The sequence below is a fragment of the Leiobunum rupestre genome, chromosome 7, assembly GCF_980474605.1.
Source record: "Leiobunum rupestre chromosome 7, qqLeiRupe1.1.hap1, whole genome shotgun sequence".
Taxonomy (NCBI): Eukaryota; Metazoa; Arthropoda; class Arachnida; order Opiliones; family Sclerosomatidae; genus Leiobunum; species Leiobunum rupestre.
This window is the reverse complement of record NC_143390.1, coordinates 35,922,566-35,944,690: the sequence shown is the minus strand read 5'-3', so window position 1 is coordinate 35,944,690 and position 22,125 is coordinate 35,922,566. Positions and strand designations below refer to the sequence as shown.

Here is a 22,125-nt window from a genome sequence, read left to right as displayed (position 1 = left end):
GCTGCGTAGCTATCGACTAAGACTATTAACTTCTGGTAATGTGGACTGTCATTCTTCGTAACAAAAGGTCTTTACATTTCATTTGGAAAATCAGTACCGAAGTACATAAAGTGAAATAGAAAATACTCAAAGGCGTACCTCTCGACTGACGACTTCCGCCAGAGGGACAACGACAAGGCTTAAGCAAACAGAGCTTAAAGACTCGATAATAATAATAATAATAGTAAAAATCTTCTCAGTCGCTGGGATTCGAAGACTTTCTCGGAAACTCTAGGTGGAAAAAGAATGCTGCTCTACCAAAAAAAACCGTAAACTTACTGGACTGAATCAAAGCGGCAGACAGTCTCAGCTCCCAAAGACTCATCTCTTCCCTTCGTCTATTTTTCATCGAGAGTTGTTTGGTCCTCGACCAGACCAAGAGAGAGAGAGCGAGAAAGAGAGAGAGAGAGAGAGAGAAAGCCAAAAACACTAAAAATGCCCAAAGGAAAAGAATTGGAAAACTAAAACGAAAGGCCCAACTCAAGCTCCAAGAGTTGCAGTTTTTCTCTGCCTTCCGAAATATGTTGCGAATCTAAAGGCCCAGCAGCTAGACGTTTTGATGTTTCTATTAGGAGCTACTTGGAAGACGTAATCTTCTCAAGAGAGAAAGTTTGAAACTGACCAGTGATAAGATCGAAAGTTTTCAAAGGCGAGTGAAAGCCGTGGATCAAAAGAAACATATTTTGAGCAAAATGGATTAAAATAATATTACTTTCGTAGGTTTGAGCTACAAAATATCGTCACGTGGAACATATATAAGAGGAATAACACCTCGATTTATACTTAAGGCCTATTATTTTACGGTAAGGATATGATTTAAGTCCTGTCCATTGAAATAAACCGGAAGTACCTCGCGGAAACTCCTATAGCTCTAGAACCTTAAAGCCGTGTCAAAGCTATAGCAATGCTATTCCACTTTTACATTTTCTTCGACTGAACTGAATGATAACAAGGAACAAATAATGCCGTTTTATTTTCACACTTCCACATTCTCTCATTAGGCACAGAATAAATGTATTCCTAAGGACTAAGTGCATTACGTTTCATCTAGGCGCAGAGAAAATACCAGTACCATTGAATCTAAAAAGATTATGAAGCAGGTTCGCTTTGGGATGCTGGTCCTTTCGGCCCAATAAAAATCAAAACGATAAAGTCCCTGTAGAGTTCACAGATACTGATAAAAAGAAAAGATCTGGTACAGAGACGTTGGTGGAAACGGGGGGAGATGTATCACGGGGCTTAAGAAGTATTTCGCAGTCAGGCTAAAAAAAGGTAACTAAAAACGTAAGGTATATACCGCATACAGCGTCACAACGACGGCGGAGTTAGGTAATGTTTGTACAAGGTTTCTTAATGGCCACCGTGTCCTCGGGGATTATCCGGAAGAGCGGGAGGATGATGCTAGGCGCGGAAGAGAAACGAAGGTGCGAGGGAAAATACACCACGTGATAGATGAGGCCCGAAGCCAGGAAACGAAACCCTTTTTTTCTCGACCATAGCCCATTAAAGTCCTGGGAGACAGACCTTTAATATCAACGCTAAAAAAGACATTTTCCCTTCATAACCTGGCTGGGCTTTGTTCGGACGCGCGAGACGGAACCTAACTCGGAACGACACTTTTCAAAATGAATCTACTTAAGTCGGATAATTGCTGGGACTAATAATCTAAAAGTCCTTAAGGCGTGGTCGTGACAACAATGATAACGCCAACGATCGTAGGCGTCTCGCCTAAGTAGCTTTTACCCAATCATAACATCCTATAGTTTTATAAGACGGCTAAGAGGGGTATCGATCGAACGCCAGAATATCTAGGATCAAGTAATCAGACTAAGCCAAGCCCGAAGCGAAACGGACATTATTATAAGGTACGAATGAGATTCGCGTTACTAAGGCTGACGTTGGACAGTGGGAATTCGACCCTTTGGCCCATTTTCTCTAGCTCCGGGCTGAAAAAGGAAAAAAGCATATATTAATGGAATCTTTTTTCATTGCCTTCTGCTCTCTCTCTCTCCCTCTATCTTTCCTGGTTGATACTTAGAAGCCCCTGAGAGAATGGTGAAAAAAATGGGATAGTCATTTAAGATTCTACCGATTTTTATAATCTAAGGGAAAGAATCAGGGATAAGGTAAAAATTAGAGATACGAAGTTTCTACTTTCTTTTTTCTAATAGAAATAGCTAAAGTTAGCCCGATTTTTTAGCGAAGAGGATTTCCCCAGAGATTACATTTCTTAAGTGGTTTTCGTTTCGCAGATAATATAGTCATTTTGTATAGCTTCTTTAATAAAAATGCAATATTATTATTTGATGTTGGCCTTGAGTGTAAAATTAATTATTAAATTAAAAAATGTACATTGTATACATATTTGAATATATAAAATGGTTTTTTATTATACTCCTTTCGATATATTTAAAAATGTCGCTACTTTCCAAATAATGGAAATATTTTACGATTATTGTTCAATTTGGGTTTTTGTTTAAAACCATACAAGGAATAGTATCACGTAAGAGAAAAGTAACTTACAAATTTAAAATGCAAATATGAAAATGCTAAAGGAAATATAAATAAATAATATTTTCAAAGCTAGTAAAGATATTTTCGTATTTCCTACGAATATAAAACGAAAAACAAAAAACAAAATGTAAACAAAAGACCTTTACGAGAAAAATATTACTATACATGGAAAGAGAATTCGTGAACTCAAAACCACCGGGCCCTTTAGATCGGAAGTCGGAGAAACAAAAGATAAAATTGAGGTCTGTCTGGCTGTTTATGGATATAATAATACAGCAAAGAAAAGTAGAAAATACGGGGTAACACGCTAGACTTTCCGGATGACAAAAGTGGCCACCGGCTTACTATTATTTCGTACGAATAAATAAAAATTATGTCAACCTATAACCCAAAATTTTGCCGTGTCAAACTCAGGTAATTGTAAAAATACTTACAAACTCAAAGTGGCCTAGAGAACTAACCGTCTTAGAAAATCGTCTACGACGTTATTTAGCTGATCCTTTAAAGGGAAAAATTCGATCGTCTCGAGTCAATACTCGTTCTTCGGTACATGGCCAACGCTTGTGTCAGGGCTTAAAGATAAGAGGAGGTTGGCGGTTTCGTCTAAGTATCCTGGCTGACCTTCAAGGGGAGATAATATTTCCTCATTTCAACACTAGTGGTCCCTGGTGTAAGATTATACAGGCTCTATACTCAATAGAGGGCCTGATAGCTCCCGGCAGTCTCGGGAGGAACGTAATAACCCGTCCGTGGCTTATCTCTAGAAACATTATGTATAAAAGATATATAAAACGCACCGTCGCGTTTGAAGGAACAGCGAAAGAAATATTACTCATTATGCGAAAACAATTTAGTCTAGCGCGCGCCTCCTGGTGGCAAACGCCCAAGACATTTTAGCCCCTTACACCGAAAGCGGTTCCTTGTTTTCAGACACACGGGAAGAAAGAGGTAAAAAGAATACGCGAAGTATAAAGAAAGGAGAATGGAGATAGAGAGAAAAACAAAAAGATAAAAAAGGGTTTTTTCCAGTACAGTCGGACGCCAACTAGGCCCCATTTTAAGCGCCGGACTGTATTTTGCCATTTGGTAATCTTGTTTTCTTCTCAAAAATGAGTCTAGAAGACGATTTCGTTTATCACATTTTACGCTCGGAAATAAATATTCTTATAAATCCACACGAGAAGTACGAAAATAAAAATAAAAATACTTACGTATCGAGCCTTTCTTTAAAATAAAAAACAATACTTCATTGTTAAATAAAATTATACGCGTGAAAAAAAAGACTTCTGTCCACGCCTTGTCAGTAGAAAGTTTATGAATCGATCGAGAAGTTCCGATCCATCCTGGTTCACAGAACCGTGAAAAAAACGCGAATGCATTCGCGTTATGGAATTTCATTTGCGGGTGAGAGAGAGAGCGAGATAGGGCGAATTTTCTACTTTTCATCAATCATTTTAATGCGGCTATACTACTCGCTGGAGGATAGCGGTTTATTAATATACGAGGAAAGCGACATCTAGGTCGCGGGGTGGCGACATCCAGGGCCATACACAAATCGAAGGAAGAGACGCGACTTAGCGAAACGTGATTTGGATAGAAAAAAGGAGCGCTTTTCCCAAATGTAATCGACTATAAAGGGATTCGGAGACATCTCACCAAAATGCAAATTTGGGAATATATATTTACCCCTATATTGGAATTAATGGACTTGCTAATATACCATCCATATATTAGTAAACTATACAGATTTTAATAAGAATATTACTAACGGAGTTTGCACATTTTTTGATATTATCAGAAGAATATAACATATTTTTTACGATAAACCTATCCATCTAGGTTATATAAGGAAACTATAGAGGTATACACTTGGAATGTCTAAGGTTCCATTGGGACGGTGATACGAAAGTGCGTCGAGAAAAAGGCTTAACTACGTCAAGTGTAAGACGTAACCATTGAGTTGGGAATATTAATCTAGAGATCCAATCAAATCTGCTCCCCGTGAAACAAGTTTTTGAAAAATACGAATGTGCCGTCTGCTCTAAAATGACGAGCAAACGTTATCATATGACCCGTGGCGCCATCCATTATTTTGAAGAAAAAAAATCTTTTTGCTTGAAAACGCGTCTTATTTGAACGAACCATTGAGAGATAGACGGCGCCACGGGTAGAATGATAACGTTTTCTCGTCATTTGGGACGCCGATGGGAGCAGACGACAGTATTCTTATTTTTAAAAACTTGTTTCGCGAAATACTGAAATCCGACGTTTTGATTGGACCTCTAGATTAATATTCCAAACTCAATGGACGTAATGCGACATTTCAAATTCATTAGCTCGAGGTTTGACGCGAAAAGAATGCGTCGTCATGGTAACAAATAGGCGATCTTCCCGCGCAAAAAAGGCTTATAAAACAATGGATTTAAAAACCTCAATTTGTTATCGTACTCAATATTTTGAAGTAATTATAATGTTCTTCGTGAAAGAAGTGTAGTGATACCTAATTTCAGGTATTTGTATGGTTATAAAAGAGATAATCAGGTAAGCTAATAATATAATAACCATGACTAGGCTTAATAACGAGTTTTCGTCAAATTAGGGTAGCGAGGCGCGAGAGTTTTTCTCGTGAGTTTTCCCGCTTTAAGACACACCCATTTCTACGAGCTTCATCACGGCAGTAAAAATCTTCCTTAGACATTCCAAGTGTATACCTATATAGTTTCCTGCAGGTTATATAAATGTAACACGTACCTTCGAAGGATCAAGGTAGTTTACAAAGGAATCTATTTTCCACGGATTTGTACACAGCATCATGGCTAAACATTTACCGAATATTTTACTCCACCTGAGGATGTAAAATATAGAACTTAAGCCACGTAGCTGGATTTACTTGTTTTTAAAAATATTTATCAAATAACATTGTTTCAGTAAGTCACTAAAAACACATCTTCCAAGTCAATAACATTAGCAATATTAGGAGGTGGTTACTTATCTATAAGATAAATATTATATACTTCTGATAATATGGATTGTCTTTATTTTCCCACTCCAACATGAGCAAGGAATGAATATATATTGGCAAAGTTCCTTTTCTAACAGGAAGGAGCAAAGCTCACAGGCTATAATTACTTTTTTAATTTAATAATATTTATATAATATATATATTTTGATATACATTTCAGTTATTAAAACGAAAGAAAGAAAAAATGGCAAATAAATACACATAATTTACACATCTAAACATAAGACTTAGCGCCACTACTGCTTCAGGAAATGTTTAATATTTAATAATAATAATAATAATAATCAGCTAGGCTAATACCCAAGGCACCACCTTAGGCCTAAGTCATCAAGCGACTTTTAAAGCCATTAATTCAGGTAGCCGGGTTACTTGTTGAGGTTAACGGTAATAGTTAGTGTAGGGAGCTGTTGGCTCGCGTTGAATGAAGGGCTTGCCACCACCCTCCTACGCATTGTAATCCGGCCACCTGAATTAATGGCTTTAAAAGTCGCTTGATGACTTAGGACTAAGGTGGTGCCTTGGATATTAGCCTAGCTGATTATTATTTTATTATTTTTGATTTGATGTTCGCGTCTCGCTCTTGGTCGAGGGCGAGTAGAGTTTCCATCGCCTGAAGAGAGTGCTCGGCCATTCTTTCTTCTTCGAGTGATGGGCATTATCAAACGTTATGGCTTAGATCTTCGTTGGGATTATTATTAATATCTCCCGGAGTCGTTCTCCGGTTGGTAGGGCTCCGCGGAGCACTTGGAAAAATAACCAGCTGCCGACGCCATTCGAATAGCACTTTTCGACCGCTGGGGAATACATTTCCAGACTCTGGTGCTTCGCCACTTCAGACTTCCAGTCTGTTTGCGTTTTTCCAGCTCCACCGGTGTTAAAGGAGAAGTGAACTACCTGGGTTTGGTCTACTAAATAGAACATGTTCCGAGCTAATACCGAGCTAATAACATTTGCAATATAGGAATACGAATACTTATCTCTAAGAAATGTATTATATACTTCTGATATTGTGTAGTATTTATATCTTTATTTCATCACCCCAACACAGGTGTTCCAGGAGAAGATAATTACCACGGTTGGGTCTACGTAATAGAACGCCATGCTAGGCCAAACCGTTCAGGGTTGCCAGATTTCAAGCGCTGGATTATCGTATAGAGTAACGATTTGAATCGTTCGGTGGAAAACAAGTCACTTACGCCCAAAAGATATTTAACAGTTTGTTAAACCTTTATGTACGAAATAACACGTGAGTAAAACTTTGTAAATATTTCCGATTCGTGGCGACAGTTACCACTCCCCCCCCCCCCAAACCACAAGAGCGTGTTTGGAAGTGGGAGTTGGGAATCTGAGAGATAATCTTAGCTAAATATCAGTGGTCACCGCAATATTTAAAGATATATAAAGGCTTCTGCTCTAAATAAAACAGATTCTACACGGATCGTAATTTGGATTGTATTTTATCGTAAGATCGTATTTTTGTCTTACTATCCAGCTTTCATATCTAGGGTTCAATTATTCTAGAACCAGTTTTATAATAGATTTGAGCCAAAATGGGTGATCATTTTAAGGATATAATTATACGAATATGAATAGAAACATCCATCAAAAATTTCTTATAAGTAATGAATGGTTCGGAAAAGTAATTTCCTTTCGATGAAAGTGAAATAACCCTTTTTTAAATGGATCCCCTCCCCCCAGTCATAGACTCGACAACAACTCAACACGTACATTCACTCTACCCTTCAAATATAAGGGTAATTTTCGTTAGCTATACGACACAATCAATCAAGATTATTTTACAAAACATCGATAGGGATTCGAGAAACGCCCAGTGTAGCGCTCAGTAACAAGAACGGAGAAGGGAAAGAATTAATTTAAATTAGCCGTTTTCTTCTGACATGGCGCGCTCTTATTGAAAAAAGAAGGCTCGATCAGTCCGGGAAAAGGAAATGGAACGAAGGAAGCCCTACTGAGACAGCGCTAAAGAGGCTTTTAGAAGAAAAAAATACCTATGAAATATCTCGCGCTCTTCTTAACAAAGAGAAAGTCATTCCGGGGGTGGGGCCATGATTCTCCTAAATCGCCGATACCACATTAAAGAGCCGACATTCCATTTCGCCCTCCCCCTCCCATTAGCTTCCTTTCTCTTTCCAATGGAAGCAATTACCAGGGAAACCGACTTTTATACCGAGGAGAATTGCTTCCGTGGTTCAACCGTACCGTAACCTGACACTTGTGTCAAAATGAGGAAATCAAAGAATGCGTTTGTGGATGCACTTCCAAAGATTCTAGATTTTACTATGAGGAGGAATTTATAAACGAAATACTTGTTTTCAATATTGAATTCAAGATTCTACTATACGTTTCTTTAACAGATAAATTAATTAAACTTTTAATGGGAGCAACTTGGATTTATCTCCATGGGTCAGTTTAATATTGTTATTTATAAGCAGGAGCGGACTGGACAGGTGGACAGGTGGGCAAAATCTCACGGGGCAAAGATCAAATGTTGCTCGAAGAGGATGGTCGTCCTATTAATGGATAGTAATATGGGAGTCCACGGAAAAACGAGGGTTCTTTTCCCGCGTTAGATCAAACAGGTGTTCAATTTTACATACGGTGTAGCATGGATTTAAAAATTGGGATTACACTTAACACGAATTTCGTTTCGTCATGATCCAAACGTAGCCAACACTAAAATTTAACCAGCTCACCCTTGAGAACAAGGTGCAATTGGCACTTCTGTAAGGTATTTTAAATTAACTATCAACACGCACTAGCTTCCACACTTTTTAGCTGAAATATGAACAGGACATTATGACGTCATAGAACACGCTTTTTCCTATAGATAAAAACATTTATACCAACATGGCAGCCATGACTAAAGCTGATGACTACCGAATTTGAATCCGGTAAATGTCTTTAAATTTCATTATATCTGGCTTTATATTTTTCGTGGAATATCCCGGTAGGCCTATTCTGCCATCAGGTGGAATTGAATATTTATTATTCCGTCTACGCGTCTTAAGCCAGGCGAGGATTGGGTTTAAGCCACGGATTTAAAGGAATTAAATTAGCATAAGCATGCTATGGCTCTCTCTCTCCCTCTCTCTCTCTCGTACCACGCGGTCGAGAAGAAAGAACGGGTATTCTTGAAGGGATCATTCTGGGCTGACCAGGGCGTGCGCGTTCCGAGAAAATAGGAGAAGGTAGTTCCCTCGAGATAGAGATTAATCTGATGAGTCTTAATAGGCAGCGGTCGCGCCACCCCGCGACCAAAAGATGGAACCCTTCATTTTTTTATCCGAGTTTTGTAACTTCCGATAAGAACTCGTTCTTATTGTTCAAAAATTAAACTTTTACATAGGGGGGGGGGGGTTTCTTTATACTGGGCTGGTATTGAAAGTTAATTTTAAATTTACGAAGATTACAAATTAGGACTAATTAACTTAAGAAACGCCTCATTAGCGAGATCACTTTTGAAAATTTAATAATACCAAAGAAAAAATTTTCAATTACACGCTGTTAAGTCTGGAAGAAGAAATTTCATAATATTTTAATTATAAATTAATACAATGTATTATTATTTCATATAGACTAATTTTATTCGTTACAAAATTCGTTTTACAAGAAAACCATTGTGAGTGCGAAATTCGTCATATACTAACTTTCTAAAACTATTTCAGACTAAAATATTGTTTGTTAATAAGAAAATATCCATAGCAAGTCAATGTTAAACCCTGATACTCTGAAAAGTACCTTGAGCCTGCAGAGGAACCTGTTTCAATTTTATTGCCCAGTGAACAGTAAATAGGATAGGTATTGTATGGGAATGGTAGGTTTTAATTCGCTAGCCTTCAGAATGGACTCTCGCAGCGTTGCCAGGCGTACGATAATTATCGTACATCGACGAAATTTAAAGGCAACTTTCCGACAAAACGGATAACTTTCACGCGTACGATAACTGTTTTCTGCATAGAAATCTCATAGGTAACTAGAATGCTGCCGCCTACGGCCGAGCTTGACGCCAGTTCGCCTTGAACCTTCAGCCAATGAGAGGCCGTAGAGTGGTTCCGCCAAGGAGGATAATAATCCTCCTTGGTTCCGTTACTATAGCGGGAGATAGGTGACGTCATTCTCTCCGGTGACATTAAATTCTTGGCAGAACCGCTCTTTGAGCTCTGATTGGCTGAGATCTGGCTTCGTCTGCCACGGCGTTTGGGCCATGTGCCAGTTACACGGCAGCATTCTAGTTACCTATGAGATTTCTATGGTTTTCTGAAATCGATAATTTCTAGAGTTTTAAGTCGGAAAATTTTCCGTATTTTTCCGATAAAAATAATAAAAAAAAGTTTTCATTCCATGATTAGTCTAATATATTGTTTGCAAATTTAAATAAAGCGACATTTACGCCCCATTTTTTCGAATCTAAAAGTAAAACTAAACTTCTAGACTAGTTTTATTATAAAAACATTAAAAACCCTTAAAAAGTAATTTATGTTTCAATTTTTTATTTTTTCGATTTGCGGAAGATTTCTGGAAATTTTTCCGAATTTCATTTTTCCGGAAAATTAACAACTTTAATAATTTCCACTGTTTTATTAGAACCTGAAAACGCTGAATTTATATTTAACATGGACCTCTTTCGGGAGCGTTTCTCCAGAATACTTGGTATTAAGATATTAATATTTAGATACATTTATTTTCTGGCCACATTTATCAACTAACTCTAATTATTTTTCTTCGTCCGCTATGTTCCGCTAAATAAAGCCAAAACTAAGGTTAATTAACCCCCACCCGATGAGCGTTTATTGAAATTACGAAGAGGAAAGTGAGGTGGGGGAAATATATAATTTAAATGGTAAATGCAATCAAACTGCGCCTGGCTTAATATCAATTATAACAAGCGCGGGCAACTTGGTTGGAATTGGAATACTAGATATAATATATTTAGGCTTTGTTAAGAGAAATTGAAAGGGAATTGCGCTTCGAAATGGGATTAGGAAGCGATTTCCCCCGACGAAGGCCAATGCTCGATCTGGATTCGAACTTCTAAACTTAATAGAATCAACAAAAGGGGAAACTGTATGAAAGGGTGGATTTTCGCGTGTTAGCCACCATCTCCCCCATCGCCCCCATCGCCACCACCGGAGACTCTCCGAAAGGACCCGACTTTAAAATTGTTCTACGAAATTCTTTAACGTACATGGCTAGACATCTTCAAAGGCTTGAGAATTAAGTCGTGGAGCAGTTGCTTTACGCGTCCATTTTTTCCCCATAATGGAGGAAACTATTTCTGGAAAATCTCCGGTCGGGAGCTGAAATTGATTAAAAGGAGAGAGAGAGCGAGCCCTAAGACAACCTCAACTCGATTATATCTTTTCGTGATTCTTCAAAGGACTCTTTGAAAGTTGGTTTATTTGTTGGTTTTCCGATTAAGATTCAAAAATTTATTCATTGAGGCTGAATATTAAGCTGAGCTTTAGAAATTAGTTCGATTGAGTTAAAAACTATGTACTGTGACCATTTTTGTTCAAGTATATATTCAAGTTAGGAACGTGGTAATAGTATGTTTTTGTACGGAGTACTCCGAGACCCCTGTACGGAGTACTTGGAGACCTCTGTACGGAGTACTTGGCGACCTCTGTACGGAGTATTTCGAGACTTCTGTACGGAGTATTTCGAGACCTCTGTACGGAGTATTTCGAGACCTCTGTACGGAGTATTTCGAGACTTCTATACGGAGTATTTCGAGACCTCTGTGCGGAGTACTTCGAGACTTCTATACGGAGTATTTCGAGACCTCTGTGCGGAGTACTTCGAGACCTCTGTACGGAGTACTTCGAGACCTCTGTGCGGAGTACTTCGAGACCTCTGTGCGGAGTACTTCGAGACCTCTGTACGGAGTACTTCGAGACCTCTGTACGGAGTACTTCGAGACCTCTGTGCGGAGTACTTCGAGACCTCTGTACGGAGTACTTCGAGACCTCTGTGCGGAGTACTTCGAGACCTCTGTACGGAGTACTTCGAGACCTCTGTACGGAGTACTTCGAGACCTCTGTGCGGAGTACTTCGAGACCTCTGTGCGGAGTACTTCGAGACCTCTGTGCGGAGTACTTCGAGACCTCTGTGCGGAGTACTTCGAGACCTCTGTGCGGAGTACTTCGAGACCTCTGTGCGGAGTACTTCGAGACCTCTGTGCGGAGTACTTCGAGACCTCTGTGCGGAGTACTTCGAGACCTCTGTGCGGAGTACTTCGAGACCTCTGTGCGGAGTACTTCGAGACCTCTGTGCGGAGTACTTCGAGACCTCTGTACGGAGTACTTCGAGACCTCTGTGCGGATTACTTCGAGACCTCTGTACGGAGTAATTCGTGACCCCTGTACGGAGTAATTCGTGACCTCTGTACGGAGTAATTCGTGACCCCTGTACGGAGTAATTCGTGACCTCTGTACGGAGTAATTCGTGACCCCTGTACGGAGTAATTCGTGACCTCTGTACGGAGTAATTCGTGACCCCTGTACGGAGTAATTCGTGACCTCTGTACGGAGTACTTCGAGACCCCTGTACGGAGTAATTCGTGACCTCTGTACGGAGTACTTCGAGACCCCTGTACGGAGTAATTCGTGACCTCTGTACGGAGTACTTCGAGACCCCTGTACGGAGTAATTCGTGACCCCTGTACGAAGAATTTCGAGACCCCTGTCCGGAGTAATTCGTGACCCCTGTACGAAGAATTTTGAGGTCCCTGTACGGAGTAATTCGTGACCCCTGTACGAAGAATTTTGAGGTCCCTGTACGGAGTAATTCGTGACCCCTGTACGAAGAATTTTGAGGTCCCTGTACGGAGTAATTCGTGACCCCTGTACGAAGAATTTTGAGGTCCCCAAGATATCCACAAAGGATACAGCCTATCCTATAGCGGTGCTACCGAGTCAAATAAGGTCAAAATAAAGCGTTCAGTGCGGCCACCTACTTATACTTTCATTGTTAGATTAGTGTGTATACAAAACACGATGTAATCCTCTACGTTGTTTCCAAAGCAGCTACCAACACGTAAATATTTCACTCCAAGTATAACACATTTATTCTCTTTGGCCACCAGAAAGATAAAACAAAATCCCATTTCAGGAAAAAGGCGAAATAGGCAAGGTACGTTCGGTGCTAAGAAACTAAACCCATCTCGAGTTCATAACTTTCGAAGTATCAAACCTTTTCTGACTAACCATACGTGTATCGAGGGCCAACACGGAGGGTAACGATCCGTTTGAAGCAGCTTTCCATTTTTAACGATTTTGAAGAAAAAAAACATCTAAGAGAAGCAAGGTTTGATCAAGTAAGACTCATTGTAGTTTAGAAGCTTGTCGATACTCCGTAACGTTGGTCTAATGGAGGTCAGGACGGTTACGTTCGAGAGGTAGCAGTTGGCGAGACAATCGTCCGCCTGATGTATCGTCCCTCTTGTCTAAGAGAAAGAAGCCAAAGCCAGAACGCATCCAAGAACGACGAACGACGGAGTGAGAAAAACGAAAGGTACGTGTTTCTATACCTTCCCGAAGACGGAGGGCCGCGAATCAATGATGGCAAATCGGTTTCGCCAAGTACTATTTGGTCACGAAAAAGACGCATTAAGACCACCTTTCGACGCGCTTTTTATTTTATTTTCTGACATGCGTAGTTAAACGTTGATTTGTGAGGAAGCAAAAAAAACGGGAGGGTCATTGTGACCCGCGATAGTTTTTATACGCGGAACTACTCTTACTGAACGTTCCTACTTTCTAGTACAACGATAGATTTTGAAAATTGAGACGATATTGCCTAATCCGGTTTAAGTAGAGTCAAGAGTTGAGGCCACGTAACTAAAATGTTATACGTCAGATTCAATCTAAAATATCATTTTTGGAGCTTATCGCGTCATTTCATGGCTTATGTTCGAAGAAAAAACTAGTATTCCTTAAGAAAATGAGGTTATTCCCTGGGAAATTTTGGTGGCGTTCTACCACGCGAGGCGACCGTAAAGGATTATTAACGAAATCTTGTATAAAAAATATTATCTGGGCTATCTTATAGAACACACTAATGAACTTAGGATCCAGGGCCTTAGGGCACGATGTAGGTAACAACAAAATTATCGCGCCAGATATGAAAGACTGATGGGGAAAAAACTGGGTATATATATTTCACAGGAGTGTCTTTTAGCCTTCTTTGATCCAGAGGACCGGGGGAGAGAGACAGGACGGATCCCTTACGCTCCGAAGAACCAACGACGTCATTTATATAAATAAAGAGATCTCTGGCGAAATGCACCGAGACAAAAAAGCGAGTTCGTACTTGCGGAAAGTGAGACACCAGAGAGAATCAGACGAGGCGTGCGCTGCGGCATTCTTATTTTTACAGTCGGACTAAAACAAAGCGAGCAAAAATGATATCGCGACCCAGATAGTCCATCCCGAAATTTCCATTCCAGACGTCCCAAAAGTGAAAAAGATGACGACCATTATCATACCTTGTTGGTTTAACGTCAAATTTGATTTATGATAATTTAGAAATTGAAGCGCTAACTTATTAACCCGCGTATTTTATAGTTCTCAAATATTAAATTTGACTTACGAGGTAAACAGTGCGTTTAATAAATCAAATCGTACGGCAAATATGATCGTAAATATCGTCGAAGTTCGTAGTAGTTTCCTTAAAGCCTTATTTCTACGCCAACCCTAGACGAATCGATAAGTCTGTAAATACCGGGACCCTTCTATATAAAGGTTAAAGGTAACGTTTGTCCTTATATTTAAACGGTAGGTATATATCGAAGTTATTAGTCTTTGAAAATGCTTTCTCCCGATTTCATTAAATTTTCAAGTTTTCCGTCGTTTTAGGACGTACTTAAAGGGCCGAGCAATAGCGAATATTTCTGGCTACGATGATAAACACGTTAGAGAAATATTCAAAAATTTCTTAATTAGGCTTATGCTTTTCTTTCCGCAATGAAGAGAGCGGACATAGCGGTCCCATTAGAAATTGGAAGAGGCTAAGCCTAACTGTCAAAAGGAGCTCCTAAAACGGGGAGCTTCCCCTCAACGCGGTCTCTGGCGCTAAACATCAGTCTCTAGGCACTTCTATCGATCGGAGGAAAACACGTTTCAGAGGTGCCCGATACCGTGGGTAGTCCTTAGAAGAATCCTGCCACCCTCGAAAGTCTTTAAGAAAGCAGCCATTTTCACGGGCCTTTGCTTATCTGATAATTTGAGTTCGCCTAAGATTAAGGTGTCTCTGGGAGGATGGAGGCGAAATTCGAAGGAAGACAATTATCCCCCTGGAAGGTGGCTCCGGCGGTGTACGTGGATGTTATCCTACCCTATCGGCCGAAGTCAGGGTAGCCTCTTTGTTTACCCGACTTCAAAGTCGAAAATTTTATTTTCTAGTTGAATCTGCCTTAATTCGACCGGTGTCTTCTAGAAATATAGGAGAGTCTTTTCCTATTAGAAAATTTCAGTTTACGAGAAACTTGAGGCCCTTTAACGTTCATTTCGCTTTAAAATTGTCGTTTAATAACTTGCTGAAACGAAAGTTAGCGGCGTGTAATTGCAAACTTGGTCCTCGTCCCGTAATTAAGAAACATATTTTCGCCGTATGGCACGTCGGATTGTGTTCAACCAAAGATTAATTAAATATCAAATAACGGCTTTAAAATTACCGAGACCAGCTTTGTGCGCAAAATTGAAACCGCATATAGTTCTAAGAATGTACCTCCGAAAAACCAAAACAGCTTCAGTTAGATAAATTGAAAAAATGATCGAATATTTCCAAATTTTTAAAAAGCGCAATGCGAAAGATTTCTACTCCAATTATGCGAAAGATGGCGCTACACAACACTATGGGTTTTCTAGCTTCTATTTCATAACGGTGCGCGTATTAATTAGAATAGTATCTGATTCAATATACCAAGTACCAGATATGAAGTGATATCTGCTATAATTCATCTCACCAGATTCGGTTAGCTGAACAGTTATCTGACTTAGAAGGTCAGTAGATATATATAATCTTGTGGAAAGTAAATCCAAATAAACAATCATTAATTTTTCTAAATGAATTTAATCGAGGGATATATAAAATTGATCACTGTGAAACATCCGAAATCTGCTCACAATTTGTCTGTCGGGGTTAAAGAACTTGGTTAAATTTCCGCAAATAGGAAAAATAAAAAAATTTAATAATGTATTACTTTCTAAGGATTTATATTCTAGACTAGTCTAGAGGTTTAGTTTTACTTTTGGATTCGACAAAATGAATCGAAAATGCCACGAAATTTAAATTTGCGAACCATCTTAGGTTAATCATGGAATTAAACCTGTTTTTCTTTTTTTCCGAAAAATACGGAAAATTTTCCTGAAAAAAGGCCTAGGAATTTTCCGGAAAATTTTCCCGTCTTACAAATCTAGTCGGGGTACATAGAATTAAGATTAGTTTCGGATTTAAACTATATCTGTTTTGTATTTGGCCCCATATCAACTGATCTGACAATATCTGAGCGTTAATGTATATACAGGGTGTTTCAAAAGGTTATGCAAAAATTTTAAGGAGTTGTAGGGGGTGAGTTGAGAAGTATGCCTGTTTTTTTTTTTCATTTTCCTACGATGAGTTGAAAGAGCGCCATAGAGCTTCAAAGTGTGGCCTACTAGCCCCTGGAAGTAGGCTGCAACAAGCGCAAAACCAAGCAACAGGGACTTTAAATACTGTTTAAGTTTACTATTTTACGCTGGTTACCTCGATTTGTTTACCAAGTCCTTTTTCACCTATCACACGAACCCAAACCTTAATGTTCTCGTTTCCCTGCTGCTTGGTTTTGCGCTTGTTGCAGCCTACTTCCAAGGGCTAGTAGTACGATGAGTTAAAAGAGCGCCAGAGAGTTTCAAAGTGTGGCTTAGTAGCCCCTGGAAGTAGGTTTCAACAAGCGCAAAACCAAGAAGCAGGGAAATGCGAACTTTACGTTTGGGTTCGAGTGATAGGTGAAAAAGCACCTTGCAAACAAATCGAGGTAGCCAGCGTAAAATATAGTCCGAGCTGCTTGTTGCAGCCTACTTTCTATGGGCTAGTATGCCACACTTTGAAGCTCTCTGACGCTCTTTTAACTCATCGGAGGAAAATGGGAAAAAAACAGGCATACATCTCAACTCACCCCTTACAACTCCTTAAAAATTTTGCATAACCTTTTGAAACAAACTGTATATATTATATTTTCTACATATTTAATTATATATTTTTTACTAATCATCACCCAGCAACAGCGCTTGGATGTGTTTTTCGGGTTACAAAATATTTTTAGTTCGAGTACCTCTAGTGTGTCAAACCGTTAATACTCAGGCCTGACAAGAGAACGGAAGCCGGTACAAATTATTAAGGTCCGTACAGAATATTGGACCGGATGTAAACCATCGCATTTTTTCTCGAAGAAACATCGTTATCTCCAATAATAATGGCTCTCTTGGGGGCCTGGAATTAAGGTTTTATCGGGGCCCGAACCCGCTCTAGTATTTGATTTAGTCAGAAATGGTTACGAACGAGTACAGAGTACAGAAGCACCCATCAAAAAGCAGCAACCGATGTCTCGAATTAGGCGCAGTCGGCCCGAAAGAAAAACTCATTAGTTCAGCTGAGAAAATATTTGGCCAGCTCTCCTGGAAGAACGCCTAACAAAAACAGAATTGTACAGAGCGCTCTCCGAAGCAGCGGCACCCTTTCTACGCCCCCTGCCTTTCATTCCAACCCTCTCATAACATATTCATCAGAAGCGCATTTTCAAACAGACCAGAAAGCTTCTTTCCAAAATAAAAAACACACGATTACGCTATTAAGCTTATCAACTGAACTTCGTTTCGCGTCCATCATTATAATCATTCGTTAAAAAGAATCGAACCACAGCGCGGAGTTGATCCCTTTCCGACAAGTTAATTATTGGGATTGTAGCGGTGGGGTTGCAATACCCGCCCATTTATTGCACGACGAAGCCAATAAAAAGTGTAGCCCAAGTGTAAGAAGTTTCGAAGGGGAGAAAAGTACGCTTTCGATATTATTGAAAAGATTATTAGAAAGATAGCCGTTAGTCGCGATTCTAAGAACTACTAGAGAAGCAACCTTCGAAGTAGCGAGAAAGATTCGAGTTGCGGAGAATCAACGAGAGGCTAGCTTAAGTCCATTACCAACTACGTGGAGCTGACCGTTTATTTGAGTTTAGCGAGCGGAGATTTAGACTCAGCAGGAATGAGAAGCGGGTGCCAAGAAATGGATCGCTTTCGTCTAATCCATCATTCCCCAAGAATACGAACATACTGCACAACTATATTCCGAAAAAGCATCGTGATTTTGTTCTACTAAAATATGTCTACTAACATATATCCGTAGTGGCTTTTACTTCTAATATACAGGGTGTTTTCAAAAGGTTATGAAATTTTTTTAAGGAGCTGTAGGGGGTGAGTGGATAAGTATGCCTGTTTTTCCCCCATTTTCCTACGATGAGATAAAAGAGCGCCAGAGAGCTTCAAAGTGTGGCCTACTAGCCCTTGGAAGTAGGCTGCAACAAGCGATTTTTCTAAATATCATCGCAGCCTAATATGTGTCGGTGGTTCTGTGATAGAACACTCGCCTGCCAAGCCAGAGAGCCCGGATTCAAATCTCGGTCACCAGATTTGTTTTAATTCAATAGACAAGCCACAATTTTTGAATTTCTTCTACGCAATAATTTAAAACGAAACAAGAACTAAAATGTAAAATTCTATTCCGATTAAGCCAAATTGCTATTTTTCAGTGAAGTGTAATGGTAGAAGGTCCGCCTGTGATACAGGAGGGCTCGGGCTCGAAACTAGCACGGTGCTATAGCAAATTGACAATAAGATACAGCCTACTTCCACGGGCTAGTAGGCCACACTTTGAAGCTCTCTGGCGCTCTTTTAACTCATCGTAGGAAAATGGGATAAAAACAGGCATACTTCTCAACTCACCCCCTACAACTCCTTAAATTTTTTGCATCACCTTTTGAAACACCCTGTATTTAATGTTATTTGATTATACGAACTTTATTTATGTACAAATTTGTTTTCAAGGTGATGTTATTTTCTGGAACAATGGTACAACAACGAGTTCTCCAATACGGTGTTTACGACATTGAATGGGCGTTCTATTCAATGGAAATCGACAATGTTGTGACAAACAATAGGAAAACTTATGGATTGAATGGTAGAACCGTCAAAGGTGTTTCAAAGGACAGGCAGGTTTGTTGCGGACGCAAAATAGGACAAAAAGAGAGAGGCGAATTGAAACAAACGTGCCACAAGACGTATTACCCACGACAAAAATCAATGTGAAGGTCCGCAATTTCTCACGTAGCTACAAAACCAATTTCAAACAATACGGTCTTTCTATAGTTAAATGGCCTACATGCTTCGTGGCAGTAGCGATTAAAGTTTATTTCCAATATAGTGCCGTAAGGCAATGACTTGATCCAATGTAAAAATTTAAATCAAACTGTAATTAAGACACATAAAATACTGTTTGGATCAAATAATTATGATCAAACTGAAATCAAATCAAAACACATCCCAAATAATTTGATCAAACTGAAATCATATCAATACACATCCAATGGATCAAATAATTTGTTTAAACTGGAATTAAGACATCCAATACTGTTTGGATCAAATAATTTTGATCAAACTGGAATCAAAACACATCCAATGGATCAAATAATTTATTTAAACTGGAATCAAAACACATCCAATACTGTTTTGATCAAATAATTTTGATCAAACTGAAATCAAAACACATCCAATGGATCAAATTATTAGGTTACACTGGAATCAAGACACATCCAATTGTTTGGATCAAATAAAGTCAATCAAACTGGAATCGATATACATCGAATTCTGTTTGGATAAAATGGTTTGGATCAAATCAACATAAAAATGAATTTTGCATCAATTATAACAAATTTTTGTATCGAAATTTCTATTAAAAGTCGAACTTGGATCTTTTAAATGTTTTAATTTAATTTTTTAATGATATTTGATCCATCATTTACTACCATACTTTTTCTCAACGTTTTCGAGTTTAACTTAAAACAACGATGCACTCGATTCTAGGAAAAATGAGAAGGTTACTTAAGACGGCGGTGTCTTTCTTGGCAATTATACCTGTTAGTTTCCTGCGGGTGCTTAATAAACATTGCTAAACGAGAAAACGCCACGAATTGTAAATAAAATGCCACCTCTCACGCGTTTGCGCCATTTAAGTTGAGGGAAAAACGGGTTGAGAAATAGAGGAATTACAACCATAACAATTGAGAATATTTCGCTCTATCAACACGAAATCTCGGATAAACAAATATTTGCAAACCAACGGAATTTTGACATTTTGTAAAGTTTGAGCTTCGTAAGTGTCAAAGAAAAACATGAATAAAAAGGGAAGTTTCAAAAAAAATCTCCAAATAGAACTGTCTCGAGAACTCTAGAATGGACGGAAAGTCTCGGGAAATCCAATTACTACTTCTAATTTCGGAAACATCGGCCGACTACCGTTAGTGGTTAGAGGCGCCAGGACCATAACAATAAGGGAAAGGATCCGTACCAAGTACAGTGACACCGTTGAACCCGTTCGAAAAAGTCCGCGAAAACCCTTTAAGCTAGACATTCGTATTCGTCCCACGTTATCATCACCTTGCCCCAAAATATTTTAACAGCCCTCTGGCGCAAAATGTTCCCCGAGATCAGGGGTTAACGAAGTTTTGACTCTTCCGTCTGTCGAACGTCGTCGTCGGCAGGCCTCTTAAAGCCGGTTATGACAGCATCCCGGAGCGCGCGTCGAGGAGGGTCCTCTACTGACCATTCGTTTTTCCCAATTTACGATGAGGAATTGAGACGTGACTGGCAACGAAAATAACCCAATTCCTACTCTCAGAAAGAGAACGTGCGATTCCTACAAAAGGCCCCCCAAAAATCTACAACTACGCCACTTTGGAAACGGAACAATATACGTTAAAGGAACTAAGAACTCTCCATTTTACGACCACCCGGAGATAGTCCTTATAATTGTTTCGACCATAAATTGATTTTTGTCTCTCGAGATAAAACTTTGCTCGGACGGAGATATCATCGCTATATAGCGCTTTTTAATATAAACAACCTTTACATCATGACGTGCTCGGTACACGCTTTTGACGTTGAAACTCGGTTTGTTTAAATGTTACGATGAGATCCTTTACTATTACTGACAAACCGTGTAGATGAAATTACAAAACAACAGGGTATCCAACTCTCTGTCGACGGACTATTTTAAGTGAGAAAACAATATTTAAGAAAACACTTCTTTCCCGCTAAATCATACGAAAATTATTCGAAAAATAATGAATATTAAAAACGTATTAAAGTTTAACGAACGCTATAAAATATATCCGCTAAATTCATTTCCAAAAATAACAGTTCGAAAGAGTAAATACGAGAGGCATGGGAAAGTAATGAAGAACGGGGAGTGTTTACGAAAGGATTCGACGCGATAAACGGCGCTGCTTACAATTTACCACCGAGCTTTTCGGCGTAAATAAATCTTCGAATAACAAAGCTTCGGTATAGCGGTTAAAATTGAGCAACGACTTCAGGGTTCGCGTAAAGGAAGAAGGAAAAGCGATAATGACGTTTGAAAGAATTACGGACGTCTACAACGAGATATTGTTTCATAACTTCCACACGGATAGCTAAAAGAGCGTTATTACTTCTACCGCAAGAAGAGTGAGTCACTCGGACATCATTAGGAGGCGAATTTAATTTAAATCTCGACTGGCAGTATTTGGAAGAGATTGAAAAGGATTAAGGATTATTCGTAAATTAGGGACGCGCTCTAAAAGAAGCGATCGAAGAGTGAAGGGAGGATGAGAGCTCTTACCTGGTTACGTAGAAGACGCGCCGTTGGTTCATGACGTCTGGGAGGAAACGTTCGGCGAGAAGAAAGAGACGCGATGGCAGAAGTCGGCTTATCGCGGGAAAACGAACTTCGTGAAGGAATTTCTAGAGCAGTCTCGGCGCTAGAAGAGAGTCGGAAACTCGAACGTCATCGTCGTCGATGTAAAGATGACGGACCAGCCACCGGAACTTGTCGAGCGGCAGTTGGGGGAATGAACAGGGCCTTAGTCGAACGGAGATGTTAATCTTCATTTAGAATCTCAGAGAGCGGTTTCGTTCGTACGACCCGAAAGAGCTACGACGAAGCCTGGCTAGTTTTTGCTCTCTCTCTTTGACTGGCTGGCTGCACGATCGCGCCAGAATTCCTCTCGCTCCCCTTCGAGCGGGAAAAGGCCGGATTTTAAAGCGGCGCAAAGGACCACAGGAGGGATTGCCGAGCAGACGCCGAAGGTTCCCTCTCCTCTACAGCTCTCTGGGATATCGACCAGGGTTCAGCTGCGTGATGGGAAGGCGGCGCACCATTGCCCCTACAACGTGCGCGGAAAGCCCGAACAGCGCCGACCGCTCAGGGGCCACCCGATCCTCCAGAAAGGGAAGAGCACGAGG

The 22,125-nt window shown here is 39.7% G+C and overlaps 1 protein-coding gene across 1 annotated transcript in view; it reads right to left on the bottom strand.

Moving 5' to 3' along the window:
* Positions 1–21,908, bottom strand: part of LOC149936110 (adenylate cyclase type 3-like) — a 69,658-nt gene extending 47,750 nt beyond the window's left edge. The window contains exon 1 of the mRNA XM_090154935.1: positions 21,503–21,908. The gene's annotated coding sequence lies outside the window, so the exon portion shown is untranslated. The remainder of the gene's footprint in view (positions 1–21,502) is intronic.
* Positions 21,909–22,125: the final 217 nt, after the last annotated feature.